Below are 24609 nucleotides of genomic sequence, written 5' to 3'. Positions count from 1 at the left end.
TCACACACTTTGACTCTCCCCAAGGCAGTGACTCTCCTGGGCCCCTGGAAGAGCAGTGGGTCATCACAGAAGGACCAGGTTGAATGGACACTTCCCTGAGTCTGTGGAACCATTGTGGGTCACCCATTCTAAACACCCAAATAGGCAAAGACTGAGGTCTCTCTCTGGTGCCCCTTTCACTCTAGATAGGGGTTCATCCCAGTTACAGGTGCCCAGAGCTCCTCTGACCCGAGGCTTGTCTTTCAAGGTTGTCCTGGAGTTGTCACCAGCCATGCAGGCCCTGGATCCTTGGCCATCCCCTTGCCCATCAGCTTGGCATCTTTCCCTGTGCTCATGTATGTGTCCATGGGCAGGTAGTAAGAAGATTGGGTGCCACTGCCCAGCAACAGAGCTGCTTCTAGCATCTTCCTCAGTTCCACCTGCTCACCCCCCTGATGTTCTGTCCTCCTCTGCCCCAGCACCATAGTCCAACCTGGGATGTCATGTGTGAGCTGGACCCATGGAGGGAGGCCAAAAGGAAAATTGTCTCATATGGGAAAAGTCTGAGCAGCAGATCCAGGCTTGAAAGGGTCCTCATTTTGATAACAAGTGCAGGGACAGGTTGGCACCCTGGCCTAGAAGGAGTCATCCTGTTACCCCTTGTACTCTACTTACCTCAGAGGCCATTCCCGTGTGTCTCTGGGCCTCTGTTTCCACATGGCAATGACGGGTTGCACGTGGAGGTGCCTCAGCATGTGCTCATGCAGGACTTGGAGACAGGTCCCCTCAGGGGGCAGACCAGGAGGTGGGCACAGCCTTGTGAGTCTGAGTAGGGAAGAAAGCTGGTGAGCCTTGTAGCTCCTTCTCTCTGCCTCCTCCTATCCTCATGAGAGGACACAGGGCACCTGAATTCCACCCAGCTTGAGCAGAGGCCAGGGGATGTGAGAGGGGCAGGAGGGAGCCCAGGGTGGAGGCAGGCCAGACTGCCAGGGCTGAGAGCTGAGGGCACTCACTGCTGCTAAGGAGCTGTTCCTGGGCCTTCACTGCCTTTGCCCCACCTTGATGGGTGAGCAGGCAGTACCAGCATCAAGTCCTACAGCGCTAAGGGAGCAAGCCCAGTCTCTGACATTTGGCTCAAGTTCACTGCTCTGGCCCCTTCCTCTTCCTGAGCAGGGCCTTGTCCCCTTGCCTGTTCACTGGGGAAGGGGGAACCTCCCTAGTCGAGGCTCATTAGGAGCCTTCAGCTCTACTTTTTAATCCCCAACACATGCTCCGAGGTTGGAATCACTGGCTTCCTTTTGCATTCAAGTAAACTGAGGGGCTGTGATCCTGACACAGGACTGTGATGTGCTGCAGCTCTGGGTTTCAGCCTTGGGCACTCTGATCCCAAAATCTGTGCTTTACAGAAGAGCCTGAGGAGGTGGATGGGTTACAGGTAATAGGGTTCTGAGGTGGGCATGGCCTTGGCCTGGTTAAGGCTGAAGGAGGCTCATGAAGCTGGAACACAGGGTGGGGGAGCACACTGGGGAGGGCTCCTTGGCCACAGCACACAGAATGTTGAGAGCTGGCAGGAGCTGAGGGGGCACAAGCCCTTCTGCCACCCAGGCCTAGGTCACTGAGCACCTGCCATGGATAAGAAGGCCTACCTCAGTGTCCTGCTTTGAACACTGTGGGTCCTCTGGTGCCCTTCTGGGTTAGACTGTGCTAGCTGTAATCCCCAGCACTATGAGTCAAGCAGCTGTTCATGAAGGCCAGTGCCCAGAGAGAGCTTATGGCCTTGAAGTTTTTAAATCCTTATCAGGTGCTCAAAAGCATGCAGTGACCAGCCTGGTGGTCTACAACTCATAGGTGTTGCTGGGAGTGCCTTCTAAATCTATTCCTTTCCACTGTCTCACAATCTGTCCTGTAGTCACTCAATAAACCTTTATGGAGAGGCTTCTGGGTGCCCAACACCATGGGACAGGGTATCAGGCACTGTCCATGCCCTGTTGGAGCTGACAGCTGGGGAGGGGCAGAGATGGGCATAACAGTATGGTAAGTGCTGACACAGAGACAGGAGAAGGTGTTATGGAAGACAGAAAGGCCCACTCCAGAGGGGACTGAACAAGGCAGACTTCCTGGAGGAATTGATAGCAAAGTGAGTCACTGGGAATTGTGCAGGTGGTGGGACAGGGGTGGTGGGAAGAGCAGCCTGACTGGTGGACAGCATGAGCATGGATGTGCTGGGCCAGGCCCCACAGGCCATGTGTCTTACTTTGCCAAAGGGCTGCTGATACAAAGTACCAGAAATGGGGTGGTTTTTATTAGGGGATTTATTTGGGTTAAAAGCTTACAAGAATTGAAAAGTCCAACTTGAGGCACCATAACAGGTGCTTTCTCACAAAAGTCAGCTGCCAAGAGATGAAGCAAGAAGGCCCCTGTTCTATGATCATGGCAGATGAGGTTCACTGCCATGTCAGATGGCCCTTCTTTGGAGCTAGTGTTTTCTGCGTGATAGAGCTGGACTCAGATGGGATCTCTTTGCACAAGACTTTCATGCTACTTTACTGGAATTGTAGTTGGTGTTGGGGTTTAAGATATATTTAGGGGATTTGAATCTCTGGACTGACAATATGATAGCCAGGCCCTGAGCCTCAACAGACTTCAGCTCCTACAATCTGATTTATTGGACTCACCTCACTCAGCTAAGATGGAATTGAAGAAGGACAACCACCACACCATAGAGGGCCTACAACTCAAAGCAAGAGGATTGCATCCAGTATCCATGTGGAATCTGAGCCTCCTCTTGACATAGAGGTGCAACGGACACAACCAATCCAAGGTCCACAGAGAAAAGGTGGCATTGGAGTGGGAAAAGTGGACATGGTGGCTGATGGGTATGGGGAATGGCAGGAAGAGATGAGAGGTGGAGGCGCCTTTGGGACTTAGAGTTGCCCTGGGTGGTGCTTCAGGGGCAATCACTGGACATTGTAAATCCTCCCAGGGCCCACTGGATGGAATGTGGGTGAGTATGGGCCATGATGAGGACCATTGACCATGGGGTGCAGAGATGCCCAGAGATGTACTTACCAGGTGCAATGGATGTGTCATAATGATGGGAGTGAGGGTTGCTGGGGGGGGGGGGAGTGGTGGGGTGGGGGTAGTAGGGTTGAATGGGACCTCATATTTTTTTAATGTAATATTTTTACAAAATCAATAAAAATAAAAAAAAAAAGAAGGCCCCTGATCTCTGCCAAGGTCTCTGCTTTTCTGCAACTGCAGGCAAACCTGGCATAGGGCTTGTCTTTTCCTGGGCCTCTTCCCTCAGTCTCACATGGCAGGATCAATATGGCAGAGTGCTTGTCCTATATCTGTGCATCTATCCCTGTGTTTCCATTTATATCAGACCCAGGAAGGGGACAGAGATTCACCCTGTGTCAGGCCTCACTGACATAGTGCAATCAAAAGCACTGAAGCAATCTTACCAAGTAATCTCAAAGGACCCTCAACTGAATGTAATACAATCAAAGGGTATCACATCCACAGGAATAGATTAGTTTAAAAGCATAATCCTTCTCTTTTTGGGATTCATAAAATCATTTCAAACAGTCTTACCATGAGTGATGTTGGACTGTAATGTGAGGGTAGGGAGGTCTTGACCATTAAGGTTGGACATGAAGATTAAGACGCAGGGGCCCATGGCAAGTGGGGCTGCAGGCATCTGTACATGCCATTCATTAAGGTGGTGCTTCCCGAATCTTAAAGCTTCAGTGCCCAGAAACCTTTGATCTTTTCTGACACAAGTATTTACAGAAACTTCAAACCTGATGTTCTTGGGGCAGGGCTGAGGTGTCCAGGCAAGGATTCTGCCCCAAGAGCACTGGTTGGCTTAAATTGCAGAACTCTTTTTGGAACACAGCTTTGGGGACTAGAAATCCAAATTCAAGGTAAAAGTGTATTCATCAGCCAAAGAGGTGCTGGTGCAAAATACCAGAAATAGGTTGGTTTTTATAAAGAGTGTTTATTTGGGGTAGTTGCTTTCAGATACCAGGCCATAAGGCATAAGTTACTTCCCTCAACAAAGTCTATTTTCACATGTTGGAGCATGATGGCTCCTGATGGCTGCAAGAGTTCAGGATTCCTAGGTTCCTCCCTTCCAAGGTCTTGCTTTTCTGGGTTCAAGTTTCCTTCCTTCCCAGGGCTTGCTTCTTCCTGGGCTCAGTGTTCCTCTCTTCCTGGGGCTGGCTTCTCTTTTCCTCTGTGAGCTTACTTCCTGGGGCTCCAACTTAAGACTTCAGCATCAAACTCCAATATCAGAAACCCTTGCATCAAAAGCTCCAACTCTGTCCTTTGCCATACTTTTTATCTGTGCCCTAATAATGTGGCCCAATCATAGCCCCAAGTATAACTCAATCATGCCCAGTTATAGACGAGATTACAAACATAATTTAATATCTATTTTTGGAATTCATAACCATATCAAACTGCTACACTCCACCCTCTGAATTCCAAAAATACATTACAATATTGAAATAAACCTTAAATCAATAACAATGCAAGTGCTAAATCATGTCACAATCAACTGAAAGAAATACAGTTTGTCTTGGAGTAAAATCTCATTTGCTATAGACCTCTGAAACTTACAAAACAATTTATCAGTTTCCAATACACAATTGGACAAAGGATAAACATTTTCATTACAATAAGGAAAAATTGGGAGGGAAACAGGCAGTGCTTGTTTTCTCTTAGTGTCTGTAACATTCTACATTTGTTTGTAGATTTGTTAGATGAATTTCTGTCTCCATCACATGACTCTCTCTCTCTCTCTCTCTCTCTCTCTCTCTCTCTCTCTCTCTCTCTCTCTCTCTCTCTCTCTCTCTCTCTCTGGTTTCTCCTAGTTTTTGTCTCTATGCCCAAGTTCCTTTGTCTATAAGGACTTCAGCCATGTGGATTAAGGCCCACCCAGATTTAATTTGAACTCATCTAATTAGGATTTTTAAAGGTCTTACTCACAAAGAGGCCACACCTTAACAAATAATTGGACGTTCAAAAGGTCCTATTAGTAAATGGGGTCACACCATAGGAATGCTGATTCTTCTGTGGAGTACATGGTCCAATCCCTGACAGACTCTCACACCAGGAAAATACAGTCATACAAAATAGATTATACTCTCATAAGGTGACCATGAAGCTGTTCCAAGACTTTCAGGGCAAGTGGATTTCAAAAGTGTCCTGATTTTCCTGTCACCATGTTAAAGGCACAGATTTCCAGGTTCTACCCCATACAGGGCCTTGTGTTCTTCTGGTCAGTCTTTCTTCTCTGGCCCAGCCAAAGCAGATGGTGGGAAAGAGCAGCTGAGGTGTGATTATGGGGATGATGTGGAGGAGGACAATGATGAGGAAAGAGAGGTGCTCAAACCATTGGACAGGAATGAGAAAGAGATATGGAGATTCTGGATTATGTGTGACAGATCTCTGGGATAAAGCCTGGGGTCTCCATGACCAAGTGAGGATCATGTCCAGATCTAATGAAGAACCCAGGGAAAACCCTGCCCCCCAGTGTCAGCACAATAGCCAAAATGGCCCTGGGAGTACTGTTGCTGAATAGCTGGGATCCCAACAATGAGTGCAACTGAGTCTGGCCCTGGCTATGACATGATTCTTGATGCTGCCTTCCACCCTTTGGCATGGAGACATTCCTTGAAAGAAGGATGCCCTGCCTTAGTGCATCCACAAACCCGATCCCAGATAAACAAAACTTAAGGGAGTTTGTTACTAGTAGGCCTGCCTTGCCAGAATTGTTAAAGGAATTCCTTCAGGCTTTCTGGAGGAGTAGTTACAATAGGCTATGTTATTAGTTAAGGAAAGTACATATAAAGGACTATTGAATTGCAAGAAACATAACTTCACTCAAATATAAACAATAAAAAGAAATGTATTCTGAGAGGGTACTCAAATGTAAGATTTGTGAGGACATGGACCATGTTTTTCTTATTTAATAAAATATCTCTTGAACATATCAATTCTCCTGAAATAAAGTAGGTTATCAGAGCTGGACTCAGTTGTGGTTTCCCTACACATGGCTCTTCTGCCCCTTCTATTTGAACCTATAGCTAGTACTAGAGTTGATATGTATATGTCCAAGAGACTTAAATCTCTGTGTGGTCCAATTGCCAGTTAGGCCCTGAATCTAAACAGAATTGATACACCTACTCTCCAGTTCACTTGACTCACCCAGGACAACTAATAAGGAGATGATGATGGAAAATGACAATCCCAAGGAACAGAGAATGTCTACAACTACAAGCAGGATAGTCCCATCCATCTTCCCCATGGGCTCCAATTCACCTCTCAATTAGAGGTGGAGTAGGTATCATCATCTGAGAATCCTCAGAGTTGGGGAGTGAATGATGAACTAGAGTAGACTTACTATTATTCTACTATAGACTTGTTATTCTAGCAGTGGAAGAACTTCTATCATTGAGGTGGAGGCAGTGGCCACAAAATGTTCTGAGTGGAGGGAGAGGCCTCTAATGGAAGCTAAAAGGATGTACTATAGTCTTGTCTTTGTGAAGATTTTACAAAGTATTAGTATGAAAATAAAGATGATTTGTTTATCATATTTGTGAACAACACAAACCTGGGAGGAATAGCAATAACTTTATTTTACAGAGGTGGCATGTTGTGATGTGGAAAGCAAAGAACCCGTATTCTAAGTTTGATTGTGACAGGATAACTTGGCAAATCACTGAAACCAATGATATCCAACCCTTACCAGATTCAAATCCCTGATGATGGGATAAGAACTGGGAATTTATATTTGTATCCATTTTTCCAGGAAATTTAAATGCTGTCCAGCACATTCCTTGTGCTAACACCTGAGAACACTGACTTAAACATCTACTAGTCTCAGTTTCTGCATCTCTAAAATGAGAGTTGACCTAGATGATCCCTAAGGTCATTTCCCACTCCAACTTCTGTTTAAATGATTATGTAAGAACATGTGTTTCAGCAGAGAGTTTGCCTAATATATACCTACTGTCCTCAGCCCCTGCTCAGGGATTTGAATACTTTTGTGATATACCCTCATCAAGAATCCTCACTATGTGATCATAGTGAAGCTGTGTGGTGGCATTTAAAGGATGCTTACAATGTAAACCCACATTTACATAAAATTAGTCAGGACAATTGGACAAATAAAACTTTAGGTCTCAAATACTGACAGGTTCATTGTCATGTTACCCAGATGGTCTCTTTTTCAAATTTATGGTCTCTTTTTCAAATTTATCCATATCCATATCTGTTTGCTTAACCTCCAAGTTCACCCCTTAATGTCTTACTTTAGTTTAATGGGGAAAAAGAAGCCAGTGTGCTGGCATAAGATCTAGATGGGCATTAAAAACAAGTGATAATGACCATGCATCACAGTCTTGGGTCAAGTGAATTTTCTTCCGTGGATATGCTTAATGGAGCATGAGTGGAAGGCTAAGGCAGAGCCATTAACATCTCCATGTCCCAGAGGAGATGCTGGCTTTCTGAGGGCATTTTGGGATAAAATCACAGTTAGGTCTGGTTTCATGTCAATAGTTCTGGGAATCTCATCTTTGAAAATCTTGGATTTGGTGACTCCTTCCACAAATTTGTATTGAGAATCTGTCCTGCACTAAGCACTTTTCAAAAGGAGTTCACAGCCCGGTGAGACAGACAGAACAGTTTTAAATTAATATAAAAGCATAGTGATGGGTAGACACACAGCCTACTATGGAAGTACAGAGGAAGTTCACTGGTTCTCCCCTCCATAAGGAGGAGCTCTCATGGAAGGCTTTTTACAGTAAGTTACAATAAGCTGATCCTGAAAGAACGAACCTAAGAACCTCTGCATATAGCTATAGCTAAGTGTCCATAGGGATGAAGAGTCAAGAAAGGATATTCCAACTAGTTACTATGAGCTCAAGCACATGTGCATGCAGAGAATTTGAAAGGGAAAGTCAAAGCGTACAAGAGGTGAAGCCAGACATGCAAGCAGTGACCTACTCAGACTTCATTCTCTAAGACATGGAGTCTGGTGGGTGTATAAACACAGGAGTGCTCTCTGGAGCCCCTTCGGAAGAACACATTTAATGGAAATGAAGCCAGAGGCAGGAACCAGTGATAAGGATATGTGATGAGCAAGAGATAAACAGGGCCAGTCTAGAAACATGATACAGAGATGCAGAGGAGAGGAATTGCTCTAAAAATATTTAGGTAAAATCATCCATATTTTGTAATTTGTGAGGTGAAGGAGCAGGAGGAAACTGGGATGGATCCCTAGTTTCTGGTTTTGAAAATGAGATGGCTGTATTAGTCTGCCAAAATGGTGCAGACACAAAGGACCAGAAATCTGTTAGCTTTTATAGCGTGTATTTATTTGGGGTAAAAATCTTAGAGTTACTAGGCCCTAAAAAGTTCAACTCAAGTGTTGCTTTATCACCAGTTGGTTACCACATGTTGAAGCCAAATGGCAGGTGATCTCTGCCTGGTGTCTCCTTCCTCTTAAGGCTCCATAGTCCCAGTTTCTGATCTCAGCTGTAGGCTTGCATAGCTCTCATTTAATTTTGTCCTTTTTAGCTCTCATTTCTTTCTGGCCTTTTTAGCTGTTCTCTTCAGTTGCAACCTATCAGGCAAATGGCTCCTCTCTCCCTGGGGCTTTAGCAATTTAAATTTCTTCTTTCTGTCATATGGCAGGAGTGAAATGACCAAGTTCTCTCTCTCTTCCCATGTCTATTGAGCTCTATCTTCCTGTGTGCCTTGAGAGATTGTCCATTTATATAGGCCCATCAAAGGGGCAGGAACTCAACCAGTCAAATAAAAAACCCAAAATTGATTTAATGAAGTAATCTTAAAATCTTTGAATTAAATACAATCAAAGGATGTCATACCCAGAATAACAGATCAGTTTAGAAACATAATCTTTCTCTTTTTATCAGAATGAGAAATAATCTCAAACTGCCACGATGGCACTAACTTCAAGAGATTATTGGAAGGTTTTTCTTTTTCACAGGTGAGATATGTGTATACACACACACACATCTATATACACACACCCAAACACACATATATACATATATACATATATATTATATACATATGTATATGTGTGTATTTTTTTTTATATGTCTGAAGCTTGTGGGAAAGAGGTGCAGGTTGGTGATTTATACTTCAGGGATATCAGCATATAAAGCAGTAGTTGAAACATTGAGAGTTGTGATGAGTTTACAAAGGGACCATGTAAAAAGGGAGAAGAGCCAGGCAGAAGAAGAATCCAAAAAAACACACAGAAAAGGAATAGTCAGGGAACGAGGTGAAAGATCAGAAGACTGTGGTGTTGTTAAAACTACAAATGAGATGAAGGTGTCAAGACATGATTAACAACAAGTGTGAAATAGAGAAGAGGGGTAAGGATTAAACAGTGTCTACAGAATTCAGTGAGTAGTGATGTCAGCATGAGCTATTTCAAGGAAGAGGTAGGGCATGTGTCAGATTGCAGTAGGGTGTAGACTGAATGAAAACTGGGCAAGAGGAGAAGGAAAGTGAAGATTACTCTGAAATGAGATTGGCTGGGAGCTAGACAGGTGTGGAGGTGGTAGAAGCTACATTCCAGAAGCACAGAAACTAAGTCTGTTTTTTGCTCCACAATATCCTCAGCACCTAGATCAATGTCTGTTCTTCTGAGCTATTAGGATGAGTTCTCTAAGAGAGGCATTAGACCCCCAAGTAAATAGAACTTTGCCAACCTCCATCAACACTGCAGACATACCCAGACTTGCCTAAATCCCACGCAAAAAATAAATAAAAAATTTAAAAAAGGCTTTTAGCTTGACTCCTTGTTAAGAAAATTTATAAAAATATTTCATGTCATAGACCTGTGAATTCACTCATTAAGAAGCACAAAAGGGTGGCAGACTTGGCCCAGTGGTTAGGACATCTGTCTACCACATGGGAAGTCTGCAGTTCAAACCCTGGGCCTCCTTGACCCATGTGGAGCTGACCCATGTGCAGTGCTGATGTGCACAAGGAGTGCCGTACCATGCAGGGGTGTCCCCAGTGTAGGGGAGCCCCACATGCAAGGAGTGCCCCCATAAGGAGAGCTGTCCAGTGTGAAAGAAAGTGCAGCCTGCCCAGGAATGGCACCACACACACACAGAGCTGACGCAGCAAGATGACTCAACACGGAGAGCTGACACAGCAAGATGATGCAACAAAAAGAAACACAGATTCCCATGCCACTGACAACAACAAAAAGACGCAGCAAATAGACACAGAGAACAGATAACTGGAATGGAGGGGGGAGGGGAGAAAAATAAATAAATAAATAAATCTTTTTAAAAAGATGTATATTATTAAAGAAAAAAAGAAGCACAAAAGATCAGGAGTGTCTTAAAAAAGTGAGAAATATGAATAGATGCCTCTATAATTATAGTGGGGGGCTTAAATACACCAATATCACAAGTAAACAGAACATCTCAAAAGAGAATCAATAAAGAAAGACTCTGTATAATATATTAGAGGATTGGGAATTAACAGACATATACAGAACACTACATCCAAATACAGAGGATATGCATACTTCTCAAGCACTCATGGATCATTCTTCAAGATAGACCACATGCTAGGCCACAGAGAAAGGTGCAATGAATTAGTGGAATGAAGCTGGAAACCTGCAAGGGCCAGAGAAACACATTAGGCACAAAGATATGGAAGTTAGGCAATACACTCTTATACAAACAGTGGGTCAAAGAAGAAATCTCAGAAGAATCAGTAACTACCTTGAAACTAATGAAAATGACAACAAAACATATCAAAACTTATGGAAGGCAGTAAAGGCTGTACTGAAAGGGAAATTCATAGCCATAAATTCATTATAAAAAAAAAAAAAAAGAAAGAGTTAAAATCAAAGACCTTACTGCACACTTGGAGGATTTAGTAAAAAAAAAAAACAAAAACAAAAACAGAAAACCCTAAATGAACTAACCCCAAAAGAAGAAGAAAGAATGAAGTATCAAAGATCAGAGCAGAACTAAATGAAATAGAAAATAAGAAAGCACTAGAAAAAATAAGCAAAACAAAGAGTTAGTTCTTTAAGAAGATCAATAAAATTGGCAAAACCATAGCTAGACTAACAAAGAAAAAAGAGAGAGAAGATGCAAATATACAAAATATGAGAAGGTGGATATCACCACTGATGGCAAAAAATAAGAACTATCATAAGAGGATACTTTGAAAAACTGTATGCCAAAAAGAAAGACAATTTAGAGACAATGGAAAAATTCTTAGAAACACATAAGCAGCCTACATTGACAAAAAAAAAAAAAAGAATTTACCATCTCAACACACCAATCACAAGACAAAATTAGCCATTAAAAATGTCCCAATTAAGAAGATCCCCAGGCCAGAAGGCTTCACAGGTGAATTCAACCAAACATTCTGGGAAGAACTAACATCAACCTTGTTTAAACTCTTACAAAAAATAAAGAAGGTACATTGCCTAACTTGTTCTATGATGCCAACATTAACCTATTACCAAAGCCAAGCAAAGACACCACAAGAAAGGAAAATTATGGACCAATCTCTCTAATGAAACTAGATGCTAAAATTCTCAATGAAATACTTCCTAATCATATTGAATAACACATAAAAAAAATTATACACCATGACCAAGTAGGTTTCATCCCTGGTATGCAAGAATGGTTCAACATAAGAAAATCAATTAATCTAATACACCACATAAAGAGAACATAAGAAAAAATTCAAATGATCATATCTATAGATGCAGAAAAAACATTTGACAAAATACAGAACCCTTTGCTGATAAAAATACTGCAAAAGATAGGAACAGAAGGAAACTTTCTGAACATGGTAAAGGGTATATATGAAAAAAAAACTAAAACTAACATCATTTACAATGGTGAAATCCTAAAATCTTTCCTCTAAGATCAGGAACAAGACAAGTATGCCCACTATCGCTCCTCCTATTTAACATTGTGTTAGAAGTACTTGCTTGAGCACTGAGGCAAGAAACAGGTATAAAAGGCATCCAAATTGGAAAGGAAGAAGTAAAAATTTCACTACTTGCAGATGACATGATCCTATACATAGAAAGTCCTGAGAAACCTTACAATAAAGCTTCAAGAACTTATAAATGAGTACAGTAAAATCACAGGTTATAAGATTGATGTGCAAAAATGAGTAGGATTTCTGGACAAAAATAATAAGCAATCTGAGGAGGAAATCAATTTTAAAAGTATGATTTACAATAGTAAATAAAAAATCAAATATCTAGGAATAAATTTAACTAAAGATGTAAAAGACTTATACACAGAAAACTACACACACTGCTAAAGGAATTCAAAGACTTAAATAAATGGAAGAATATTCCCTGTTCATGGATATGAAGAAAAAATATCATCAGGATGTCTATTCTTCACAAACCAATATACAGATTTAATGCAACCCTAATAAAAATCAACACAGCATTTTTTAATGAACTGAAAAAACTAGCTATGAAATTTATTTGGAAGGGAAAGAGGCCCTAAATAGTCAAAGATATATTGAAGAAGAAAAACGAAATTGGAGGAATCACACTACCTGACTTTAAAACATACCAGAAAGCTATAGTGGTCAAAACAGTGTGGTACTGGCACAATGACAGACATACTGGCCAATGGAACCAAATTGAGAGTTTAGATATAGATCCTCAAATATACAGTCATCTGATATTTGACAAAGCCACCAAGCCCACTCAACTGTGAGAGAATGGCCTCTTCAACAAATGGTGCCTGGAGAATTGGATATCCATATGCAAAAGAATGAAAGAGGATTACTATCTCACACCTTATACAATAATCAAATCAAGATGGATCAAAGACCTTAATATAAGAGCCAAAAACATAAAGACCTTGGAAGACAATGTAGGGAAGAATCTACAGGACCTTGTAAGAGGAAATGGCTCCATGAACTTCACACTCAAACCACAAGCAGTGAAAGAAAAAAGTGATAAATGGGACCTCCTCAAAATTAAAGCCTTTTGCACTTCAAAGGAGCTTATCAAGAAAGTGAAAAGACAGCCTACCCAATGGAAGAAAATATTTGGTAACCATATGTCTGATAGGAGTCTAACATCCAGCATTATAAGGAAATGCTATACCTCAAAAATAAAAAGACATACAACCCATTTAAAAAGTGGGCAAGAGATTTGAACAGATGCTTCCCCAAAGAATAAATACAAATGGCTAAAATATACATGAAAAGATGCTCACTATCACTGGCTATTAGAGAAATGCAAATCAGATACCATCTTACACCCATTAGACTGGCAGTTATTAAGAAAACAGATGAGTACAAGTGTTGGAGAGGATGTGGAGGAATGGGGACTCTCATCCACTGATGGTGGGAATGTAGAAAGATCTAGCCATTTTGGAAGACAGTTTGGTGGTTCCTTAAAAAACTAGGTATAGATATGCTGTATGACCCAGCAATTCCACTGCTGGGTATAAACCCAGAAGAACTGAAAACTAGGACATGAAGTAATATATGCACACCAATGTTCATAGTGGCATTATTTGCTATTGCCAAAATTTGAAATCAACCCAAATGCCCATCAACAGATGAATGGATAAACAAGATGTGGTACAGACATACAATGGGAAGCTCCTCAGCTGTAAGAAATAATACAGTACTAACACAGGGGATAACATGGATGAATCTTGAAGACCTTATGTTAAGTGAAGCAAGCCAGGCACTAAGGACAAATATTATATGACCTTTGTGATAGTAATTAAGCAAATCAAGCTGTCTTAGAGAGTTATGGACTGGAAGATAGGTGTCAGAGTCACGGACACAAAAGGTATTGGGAATGAAAGACAAAGAGAGATTGGGGTCAGGGGATCTGAGAGCTTTGAAGCCTCAAGCTCATCAGGCAAATTTATTAATATCAGGGGCTTCTTTGTATACCCCAAGCAATCGTGAGAACCAGCAACTATCCTAGCTAACTATTCCCATAACTTCATTAATGAAAACACAGTGCACAGTGGATAAGATAGTAACTAAAGCCCAAGATGTTCTGTTATGTTATTGAAACAAATATACTCATAAATCTTGTTGCCCAGGTTACTTGAGATATCAAGTCTGGATTTTGCTGGGATGTTATGTTTCCCAGAGAGATTAGCCACCTGCACATATATCTCTAGGGACAGCATGACCCAGTGGTCAGAAAATAACTTGCTTCCATGGAAACAACATGCCTTTGTTTCCCACATTTCCCCCTTTTTGTTTTAGTCAGGGTGGCTGTGCCTGTCTTAGGTTGCCCTCCTCTGAGAGTCTTACCCATCATTGACTACCAGTCAAGCACTCTGACCATGGGGAACTATATCAGATTTTTTGCAAGTACCAAATTATTAGCTTGTCCCATCGCATCAATATGGTGCAGTCTTCGGCATACTTCTCGACCCAGGCAAGCAACAACAATGAGCAACAAGATTAACACACAAAGTCCTATTTGTAATGCTGATAAAAAATGTTGAGACTTCCACCAATTTACTGGACTAAACTTATTGAAATGAGAATCAAATTATTAAAGATATCCTTATCTTCAGCTACATAAATCTGATTATGAGACATTTCTAATAACATTTCTGTAATGCTTCTATTCCTAATGACATATTGCCTTTATGACCTATCAAATGATTTTTAATCTTTTCCCAATCAAATATAGAAATATTATAAGCAAGTGGAGTAATACAAAAGTTATTTTCATTCCAATCACATTTCAATCCCCTTAGGTTTAAATTACACAATAGATCTCCAATATGCAAAATAGCTGATTCTAAATCATTACCTTGATTATTTAAGGCTACCACAGCAGTAGCAGCAGCTGTAATGATTTCAATCAGTTCCAAAATGCTTATAAGCAGTCCAATAAAGTGTCTATTCTGTTTCAAGAATTCTTGTAACATATGTAGCAATAATTGACTTTCAGGAGATGACTGCCAAATCCACATCATTCTCACAGGTATCCAGATGGCTTTTCTTCTTCTGGTCATTGCTATTGTTTCTCCATCCTGAAACACACTTTCTGGTAGACAAGTACACATAGCACCATTTTCATAAAAGAATGAGTCATTCTTATTAGTTATCTTACCAGTTATGAAAATAAATGGATTTTTTACACATGCTTTAAGATGATATGTTTGATTAAGGGTTAAATACTGTTTTGTCTTATTTATATTTCCCAACCATTCATAAGTAGGGGCAATTTTAAGAAATATTTTTCACAAATTCTTTTGTAGGTTATGACTATGAGTGTCATTAGCCCAAGGGGCTGGTATCCATTTTCCTTTGTAATGTTAACAGTTCCTGCCACAATAGCATAAGATGAGGGCACACAGGCTCAAAGTCCATAGGCAGACACAAGCTGCAAATTCACAGTTCCAGGATTTGTAAAGTTAATGTGATGCATGACAGTAATTTCCACACGTCTCAGTGAAGTATTTTAACCTCTGGCCATATTTCCACTTTTCCCCCTTTTTGTTTTAGTAAAGTAATGAATACAGTTTGGGTGGATTTTTGTTGTATTACTTCCCAGAGCATTTGAATTGTGCATCTTGGGGCTCATTCCTCTCAAGATCAGGAGGGATCTGATGTGAAGTAAGCATGAAGGAAGTTATGGGGGAAGCCTATGAGCTGTTGGCAAGTAACAGGCAGCCAGAACTACTGGACTAGGCATCACAAGGTTTGGTACTCATGACGTTTGCCTTTTTCAGTGGAGCCACTTTGCCTTTTCTCAGGTTCTAGGGTAGGGCCTGGATCTTTACAAAGGTATCTGCATTAACAGTTCTAAAAGGAATGTTAGTGGGGTGAGCAGGGACATGACAGACAGTCATCTGTTACTACTAGCAGGTATCCCAGATGTTTTTTTTTTTTCATAGATCTGAGGGTGACTTACAACAGTCCATTATTTCTGTCTTGCTTTTAGTATTTGCAATCCACCCCTGGATAGGTATGGTGCTCTTAAGAGTGACTATTGGGTTAAATATTTCACTTTTAGTAGGACTTCCTATGCTGCACACAATTGCTTTTTTATATTGTACTTTTGGCCTCCTTCCAGAATTGTGATTAAGACCCAAGGGGTACTTGTTTAGATTTGCCTTTTCCACAAACTCCACCCAAAGCCAATATTGGTGCTTGCCACATCCAATTTATAGGCTAAGTTAATGTCCACAATTTACTTTCCTTTTATTATTATTTAAAGCAGCTTGCTGGAGGTTTTCCTACTTCTGTGAAGGACTTTTCTCAATTAATACTTAAAATTGTTTTAATATTTGAGCTAAATGAAGAATGAAATATTTTTTAGTATTTTAACAATATTAAAAATTCTATTAACATGAGAAAACATTGTATTTTATTAATTACAGCAGAAAGTATAGTTTTATTTTACCCAACTAAACAACATTTAAGAATTTGATAGAGCAGCAGGGACTTTGCAGCTTGTCCCAATTGTTTGCCTAGATTAGGCTTTTAAGATACTATTGTCTCTGATGTTTCTTTTAATTCTGAAAAAAAGATTACTGGTTAATGTCATCAGTAGGGTTTCAGCTACAGATTTTGTTTTTTTACACAGCCAGATTACCACCATGCTAAGAGAGATGGTTGGGCTAAGCACATAGTCCTGAAAAGCATTGCAAAAGTCCATTGTTGGGTTTTCCACAGATAGAGGAATGCAGGCTGGTTTGACCTGTTTAAGAAGACACTAAAGAAAGTCTTAGCAAGTTTTAAAACAAAGTGATAGCAACACAGCTGGACATTAACTTCTTGCAACAAACTAGCAGTGTTTGGGATTGCTGCATATTACAGTGCTGCTATTTTAATCTATGATAAGATGTTTCTGTGACACATACACTTTTATAATAATTAAAACCATAATTAACCACATTGCACTTCTCTTTAATATTATGTTGAAATATTGGTAACTTTATACACTTTTAAGCATTTATAGAAACATTTTACTGATACAACTTTAATTAACAGAGGGTTAAAGAAGAAAAAATTAATTTTATAACACTTTTAAACACCTTCAATTTGACTTATAACATATTAAATGAACTCAATTATTACTTTAATTTTTCTTTCAAGGTATAAGAACAAATTTCTTATAATTTGGAATAAAAGGCTACTTTTCAGGATTTGATTTTGAGAAAGCAGGTTTGAATGTTATGTTCTTTTAAAAGAGATAAGACTTTTCCTTCTTGGAACACCGAGGAAATGATGAGGTTAAAGCACAAGAAGCTCTTTTGATAAAACAGACTTTCTTTGTATACTGATTATTCAGGATAAAAACTTTTACTAAAACAGACTAATGATTTGAGAGACTTTGAGAAATGAACAAAATTTTAACTTTGCATTAGTATACTATTTGATACTAAACCTTTTAAAATTTTATAGATAGACCCATCAAATTTTATTTAACTTTAATCATAAAAATTTCTTTTCTATGAACCTTCTACACTTTAGTATTCACCTAGGTTTTGTTCCACACTCTACTCTTTCCCAATAATCAATCATTTTATCTTAGGACAAAATCATGTCCTATTTCCTTAATAATAAAAACACATTCCATATAGCCCACATACTAAGTTATCAGGCAAACTTCTTACAACAAATACCATCAACACTAAACAAGCTTGTTAAAATAATGAACCTTTCTTTACTTTAAATACTTAGTAGCATGCAATATTAGAAACAGTCCCCTAGAAGCAAGTTGGCAGGGGAGGCTGGCTGCCGACAAGTTTTCCTGTTATAAAATTACCTTTTATTATTATTATTAATTCAGGTTTGTTTAATAATGACCTTTTGAAATTAGCCACTTAAACACTTCAATTTAAACAATGCTTCATAAGACTTCTTATAATTATTTATAAACATATAGACTATAATTATACTATTTTAAGACAAATTTTACCTTTACAGAACACATTTCTTTACTTAAAGTTATCACAATACTTTCTATAACTTGCCACATGCATTTAAGTTCCAAGAGTTTATGAAAATTAGTTATAATACCTTAGGGCAAAACACACCTTTCTGCAAAAACTTATTAAATTTCAGTTAGCATTCCCACAAACTTTTAACCTTTTTAATATTCATTTAAGTTTTACATCCTTCATTTTATCCTGTGAAGAGAAATAAACTATTCATTTCATTCTAGGCAAGAACAATTTTTTATAAAAAGACTTATAGTAAATTTGTTAATCAAGACTTACAATTTTTATCATTGTAGAGATCTTATTAACATTTAAACTTAAGTATTAATATAAGCACTTATTTAATTTTTGATGATTTGAATAGAGCTCTTTTTAAAATTTTTATTAATTTATATTACCATCCAGAGGTATCAAAATATACACTGACATTGAATGAACAGACAGGCACAAAACAATTACAACACATTAACAGAAACATACAGTTTACAATTAACTCATAATTCTTACTTTCTTACTTTTTGGTATAACCGGTTTTTAAGTCCTCCGTTATATCACATTTTAGATTGTACTTTTTAAGATTTCTTCTGGAATCCATGTTGCCTGTAACATGCAAGCTTGTACTTTGAAACATTTTTATTAGTTATCAGCAATCAGTTAAGATAACTTGAGCAGCCTAAATGTAGCTAAGCTCTCATTTAGCAGTTTAGACAGACTGTTAACACACATTTTTGGAGTATTACTCTATAAGACTATACTGAGACTTGAAGTTCAGGAGTAAACTATTGATTTAAAATTGAAAATTCCTTTTTAGACCTTAATAAAAATTTTTGTACTAATTTTATTATCTTGGTTAAATAAGCCCAATCAGAATTAGCATGGAAACAGTACACCAATGTTGCCACATTTTTCTCTTTTTCCAGTGGCTTAACTCTATTATCGCCCACTAGCCCACAACTACATTGTCATGTAGACAGCAGGGGGTTTGCAGAGTTGTTGCCAGAATAGTTTCCTTATCTTAGTTAACACTTTAACAGAGAGTTTTCTTACAAGCCTGATTTTACTAACAAGGACTTTATTTAGCATTTTTACCTCTTTTAAATCTTTCAATAGTTTAAAAGGTATTGACTCAGGATGAAACTCGACACCCCTTGCAGATTATTAGCATTTGGTGGTATCGCATATTACGGGGAAAGCAGATAATAATTGTTTAACATAAGGTAAAGCATCGGCAACATCTGAAAACATTTCTAATTTAGGCTTAGTAACAGAAGGCAATTCAGTAGATGCAGAGGGTTGCACTGGATACACAGAAGATATTTCATTAGGACACTTCACTGAGCTTTTATTGATGAAAGGGTTAATATCAGGATGAGGGAAAAAACCTGATGGTTTCCCATTCGCCTCAAGCTCCTGTTCTTGTTCCAAGTTACTTTCTTTCATTTCAAATTTACTTAGGGGTTTAGAAAATATAGTAATTTCATCTTTCTCTCCTTTTTGGTATGCTCTATGTAGCGCCCTCATTACCTGTTTCCACTGTTTAAGATTTAAAAGACTTTTCCTTTGCAGCTGAAAGCAATAACAGTGTTTTTGTACTAGAGCAAAAAGTTCAAATAAATCAGCAGTTTTTACTGAGACTCTGACAGTATTTAAGAGAGTTTTTAGTACCTGTGAATATTCTTCCAGCCATCCTGGTTGATTACCCATACCCTGATGCTAGTGGAAAACAGGATTAATTAAAATTCTTACCACTGTATGGTCAGACTCGAGTCACCCTTTGATGGATGCCTCAATCTTTCAGGAACATTTTCAGTTCCACATTCCTGATACTGCCCTGGAAGAATCTCTGCTGCAGTCACTGCTTTGGGCCCCACATTGGGCACCAGATGTCAGAGTCATGGACCTGAAGGGTATCGAGAATGAAAGACAAAGAGAGATTGGGATCAGGGGATCTGAGAGCATTGAAGCCTCAAGCTCATCAGACAAATTTATTAATATCAGGGGCTTCTTTATATAACCCAAGCAATCATGAGAACCAGCAACTATCCTAGCTAACTGTTCCCATAACTTCATTAATGAAAACACAGTGCACAGTGGATAAGATAGTAACTAAAGCCCAAGATGTTCTGTTATGTTATTGAAACAAATATACTCATAAATCTTGTTGCCCAGGTTACTTGAGATATCAAGTCTGGATTCTGCTGGAATGTTATGTTTCCCAGAGAGATTAGCCACCAGCATGTATATCTCTAGGGACAGCAATGACCCAGTGGTCAGAAAGTAACTTGCTTCCATAGAAACAACATGCCTTTGTTTCCCACAGATAGGCTTACAGGAAATAGGGGGGAGAAGAAGGTTTTGAGCCAATGCCCACATGGGTGAAATCTGTGATAAAGTGGAGAAAAGTAGCTGTGCAGTGAAGGGATAAGATGGGGGCATCAGGATACTATCGGATTGGGCTTTGCAGGCTTGAATGGGGCTGGTCTTGGGTGTATACATCAAATTTTTCAAGGAAATGGGGGTGTTGGGGGACAGCAGGAGAACATGGGAGATTGCCAGATATGTGATTGAAACTATAACATTGAGAAAACTCTTCAGAAAACATAAGGTGGAGTTACTAGTTTAAGGTGTTTGACCAGGGGCATCTGGCACAGGGTGTTCCTGGGGCAGGCTTCTAGGGAGTGTGTGAGTCCTCATCCTGTCATAGTGTATTATATCAGTGTGTGAAGACCCATGCAATGAGCAGGAATTTATTATACCCCCATCCTGGGGAGGCCTGATGTCCACAAACAGAAGAAAGGGGATCTCTCAAGAGCACAGGTGGCTCCCAGTGGGACAGACTAGTTTGTCAAGCCCCCAACATTTTTCCAAGTATCTATGAATCTTGTCCTTCAAACAGAGAAACTTGGTGTCACTGTGGGCCCTGAGGTGAGGGGGAGACAGGAATAGAATAAATAGAAGAGAAGGCAACCTGGGGGCTATGGAAGTGTTCTGCATGATCTTGCTGTAATGGATATAGGCCATGTTAAATTTCACTAAAAATTTATAAGTGTATAGTCTAAAATGTAATCCATAATGTAACCAAAATTTATAAAAGAGTACAATCTAAAATGTAAACCAAAACAGAACCATGCTTAGTAGCTATGTTTCAATATCTGTACATCAGTTGCAGCAAATCTAAAATCCACATGTAAAAAGATCATCACTGGGGAAGGGATAAAGTGTTTGATGTTGGGTATATAGGAGTTTTCTATATTCTATATGTGGCTTTACTGTGACCTAAAACTGTTTTGAACACGGAATAAAAATTGTAAAGAAGATGTAGTCACTGAGGAGGAAGTGGAAGAGATTGCCTCCCCACCGTACATATGGGGCAACACCTATTACAGTGGTGAAAGGTAAAACGCCTAAAATTTTTTAATGATATTTTTCACTTTTTTAATACTCCAATTTATTTTTTATTTTATTTTGCTTTCTCTAAATTATGTTTTCTATTTCTAATCTTTAAAACTATCATTGATAATTATGAATTAATTGAATTGATTAATTTAAGTTGGCAATATATTAGACTTCATTTTTGAAGACGTTTTGGATCACAGGGGTTCAGCTATGACTGAGGAGAAGAACTGATGTGGGAAGTCATTGATGGGGGATGCTTGGGAGGGATGGAGTTCTCCAGGGCATGCATTTAGGGTATATAGATATGTTCAGATGTTTGTTGTGTATTGCCATACTGTGTAGTGTTTCACACGACAACTGAGGGAATGCTGAGTTCCCTTTCCAGGGAATTCTGTCACATTCCCCAGTGGAGTAGCAACAATCCCCCAAGTGCAAGGGTGAAGACCAGTGAAGAAGGATGGTCCAATGATGGGTCCTTGATAATGATGACTTTGCTTATGAGCCTGTGTGCTTCAAATTTCAACTAGGCCTAGAGTTGTAAGTTGCCTAAGACTTGCATCCTGAGAGCCTCCATGTTGCTTAAATGTGGCCACACTCTAAGCCAAACCCAGCGTGTAAATGCGTTACCTTCCCCCCAGCATGGGATATGACTTCCAAGGATGAGCCTCCTGGTACCAAGGGATTATAACCAAGCAATGGCTGGTGATGCATCTAGAAAAATACCTTGAATGAAAGGGGGGAATGGTAAAGACAAATGAGTTTATATGGATAAGAGTCTTCAAAATGAGTAGGGAGATCATCAGAGGGGTCACACTTATGCACGTCTCAGCAGATCTCAGAGACAGTCGAAGTAGTTACAGCTGCAGATATTGGTGCTCCTGGTGGCTGCAGAGAAAGCCAGGTCCTGTGGAAATGACAGATGGCTCTGGAGTTCAGTGCCTTGCCAGTGGGCCCTACTTTGAAATTTGTGCTGCTCAGTGTGATGGAGCTGGAATCAGATGTGACTTCTCTACACATGCCTCTTTTTTCACTTTTACTGTGGTTGGTACTAGGATGGTGTATGCTCAGGAGTTTTGAATCTCTGGACTGGCCAGGTGCCAGCTGGGTCCTGAGCAGAGTTGCTACACCTACTCTCTGGTTCACTTGACTTACTCAGGTCAGCTAACAGAGAGGTGAATATGGTCAACCACTGCACCAGGTAACTGAGAGAGTCTACTACTGCAAACAGAATTCCATCCATCCACCATGTTGTATCTAAACCTCCTCTTTAGTTAGATGTAGAGTGGACTTTGCCATCTCAGGGTCCTCAAGATGGGGAAATAAAATATGGATTAGAGTGGACCTACTGGTATTCTACTATAGAATTATTGTGACTCTAGCAATGGAAGAAACTGTATCATTGGTGTGGAGATAGTGGCCATGGGAGTTGCTGAGGGCAGGGAGAAAGAAGAAGAGTTGTGATATGGGGGCATTTTTGGGACTTGGAGTTGTCCTGAATGATATTGCAGGGACAGATGCTGGACATTATATATCCTACCATAATCCATTGAGTGGATTGGGAGAGAGTGTAAACTACAATGTAAACTATAATTCATGTTGTGTAGCAGTGCTCCAAAATATATTCATCAAATGTGCCACACTCATAAAAGAAGTTGTTGATGTGGGAGGAGTGGGGGGTGAGGTGGGGAGTGGGGATATATGAAAAACTCTTATATTTTTAATGTAACATTTTGTGTGATATATGTATCTTTCAAAAAGATAATAAAAATTCTAAAAGATATATATATATAAGTATAAATAAGGGCAAAATATAAAAAAAAAGAACAAGAGATTTGAATAGGCACCTTTTTGAAGAAGAAATACAAATGGCTAAAAATCACATGAAAAGAAGCTCAACATTCCTTGCAATTAGGGAAGTGCAAATCAAAACTACAGTGAGATATCAACTTATGCCTATTAAACTGGTGGTTATTAAAAGAAAACAGAGAACTTCAAAAGTTGGAAAGGATGTGTAGGAAAGGAAAAACTCATCCACAGCTGGTGGGAATGTACAATGGTGCAGCCATTATGGAAAACACTTTGGAAGTTCCTCAGGAGCTAACAATAGAACTGCCATATGATCCAGCAATCCCACTTCTGGTTATATTGCAGAAGAACTGAAAGCAGGGACATGAACACATGTATGCACACCAATGTTCAAAGTGGCATTATTTTTTAAAAAGTGTCATTATTCACTATTGCCAAAAGTTGGAAACAACCAAGTGTCTATCAGCAGAAGAATGGATAAGCAAATTATGGTATATACATACAATGGAATATTACTCAGCTGTAAGAAGGAATGCAGTATTAACACTTGAAACAACATGGGTTAATCTTGAAGACCTTATGTTGAGTGAGATAAGCCAGTCACTGAAGGACAAATATCACATGACCTCCCTGAAATGACTTAAGCAAATTGAGCAGACTCACAGTGCTTATGTCTGGATGATAGGTTCTGAGGAGAGAGAAAGGGAGGAGAGTAGTGAGTCAATGGTCAATAGGAGCAAAACATATGATTAAGTTGGAAGGAGGTGGTTGGGCAGTGGATGGGATGATTGTGGTGCAGGGAATATGAGTGGGCATGATGTCATTGGAATGTGAGAAGTAGAGTGACAGGGTTGGGTTGGCCAATCCATGGAACTGGAGAGAGGGCTGTAGGAAGGAACAGGTGAACTCTGTGAATTTGCAAGTATATTGTTAAAACTACAGTGACAGGAATGTTCTTTTGGCAAATATGGCAGGGGAGCATAACTGGGGCAGAGTGTCAGAGGTGGGGGATATGTTTGATAGGGCACACCTGGGGCAAGCTTCTATGGAATATGAAAATGTTCACATGTCATAATGTGTTCTCTCAGTGGGCAGAGACACACAAAAAGGAATAATAAAATAGATGGAATCTAGGGTATTATTAGGGCATTGGAATTGTTTTGCATGAGCTGGCATTGATAGATGCATGCCATTATAACATTTGTTAATGCCTATTAAAGTATAAAGCATAAAATGTAATCTGTAATGTAAACCATTGACCATGGTTAGGAGCAATGTTCCAGTATTTGTTCATCATTGTATCAAATGTACCATACTTATGTAAGATGTTATCAGTAAGGGAAAATGTGAGAAGGGGAATGGGTGGGATATAAGGGAATCCCTTATATTTTCTATGTGACTTTTCTGTAGCCTAAAGCTTCTTTGAAAATAAAGC

This window comes from Dasypus novemcinctus, chromosome 17 (assembly GCF_030445035.2).
Source record: "Dasypus novemcinctus isolate mDasNov1 chromosome 17, mDasNov1.1.hap2, whole genome shotgun sequence".
NCBI lineage: Eukaryota > Metazoa > Chordata > Mammalia > Cingulata > Dasypodidae > Dasypus > Dasypus novemcinctus.
Note: the sequence above shows the minus strand (reverse complement) of the source record.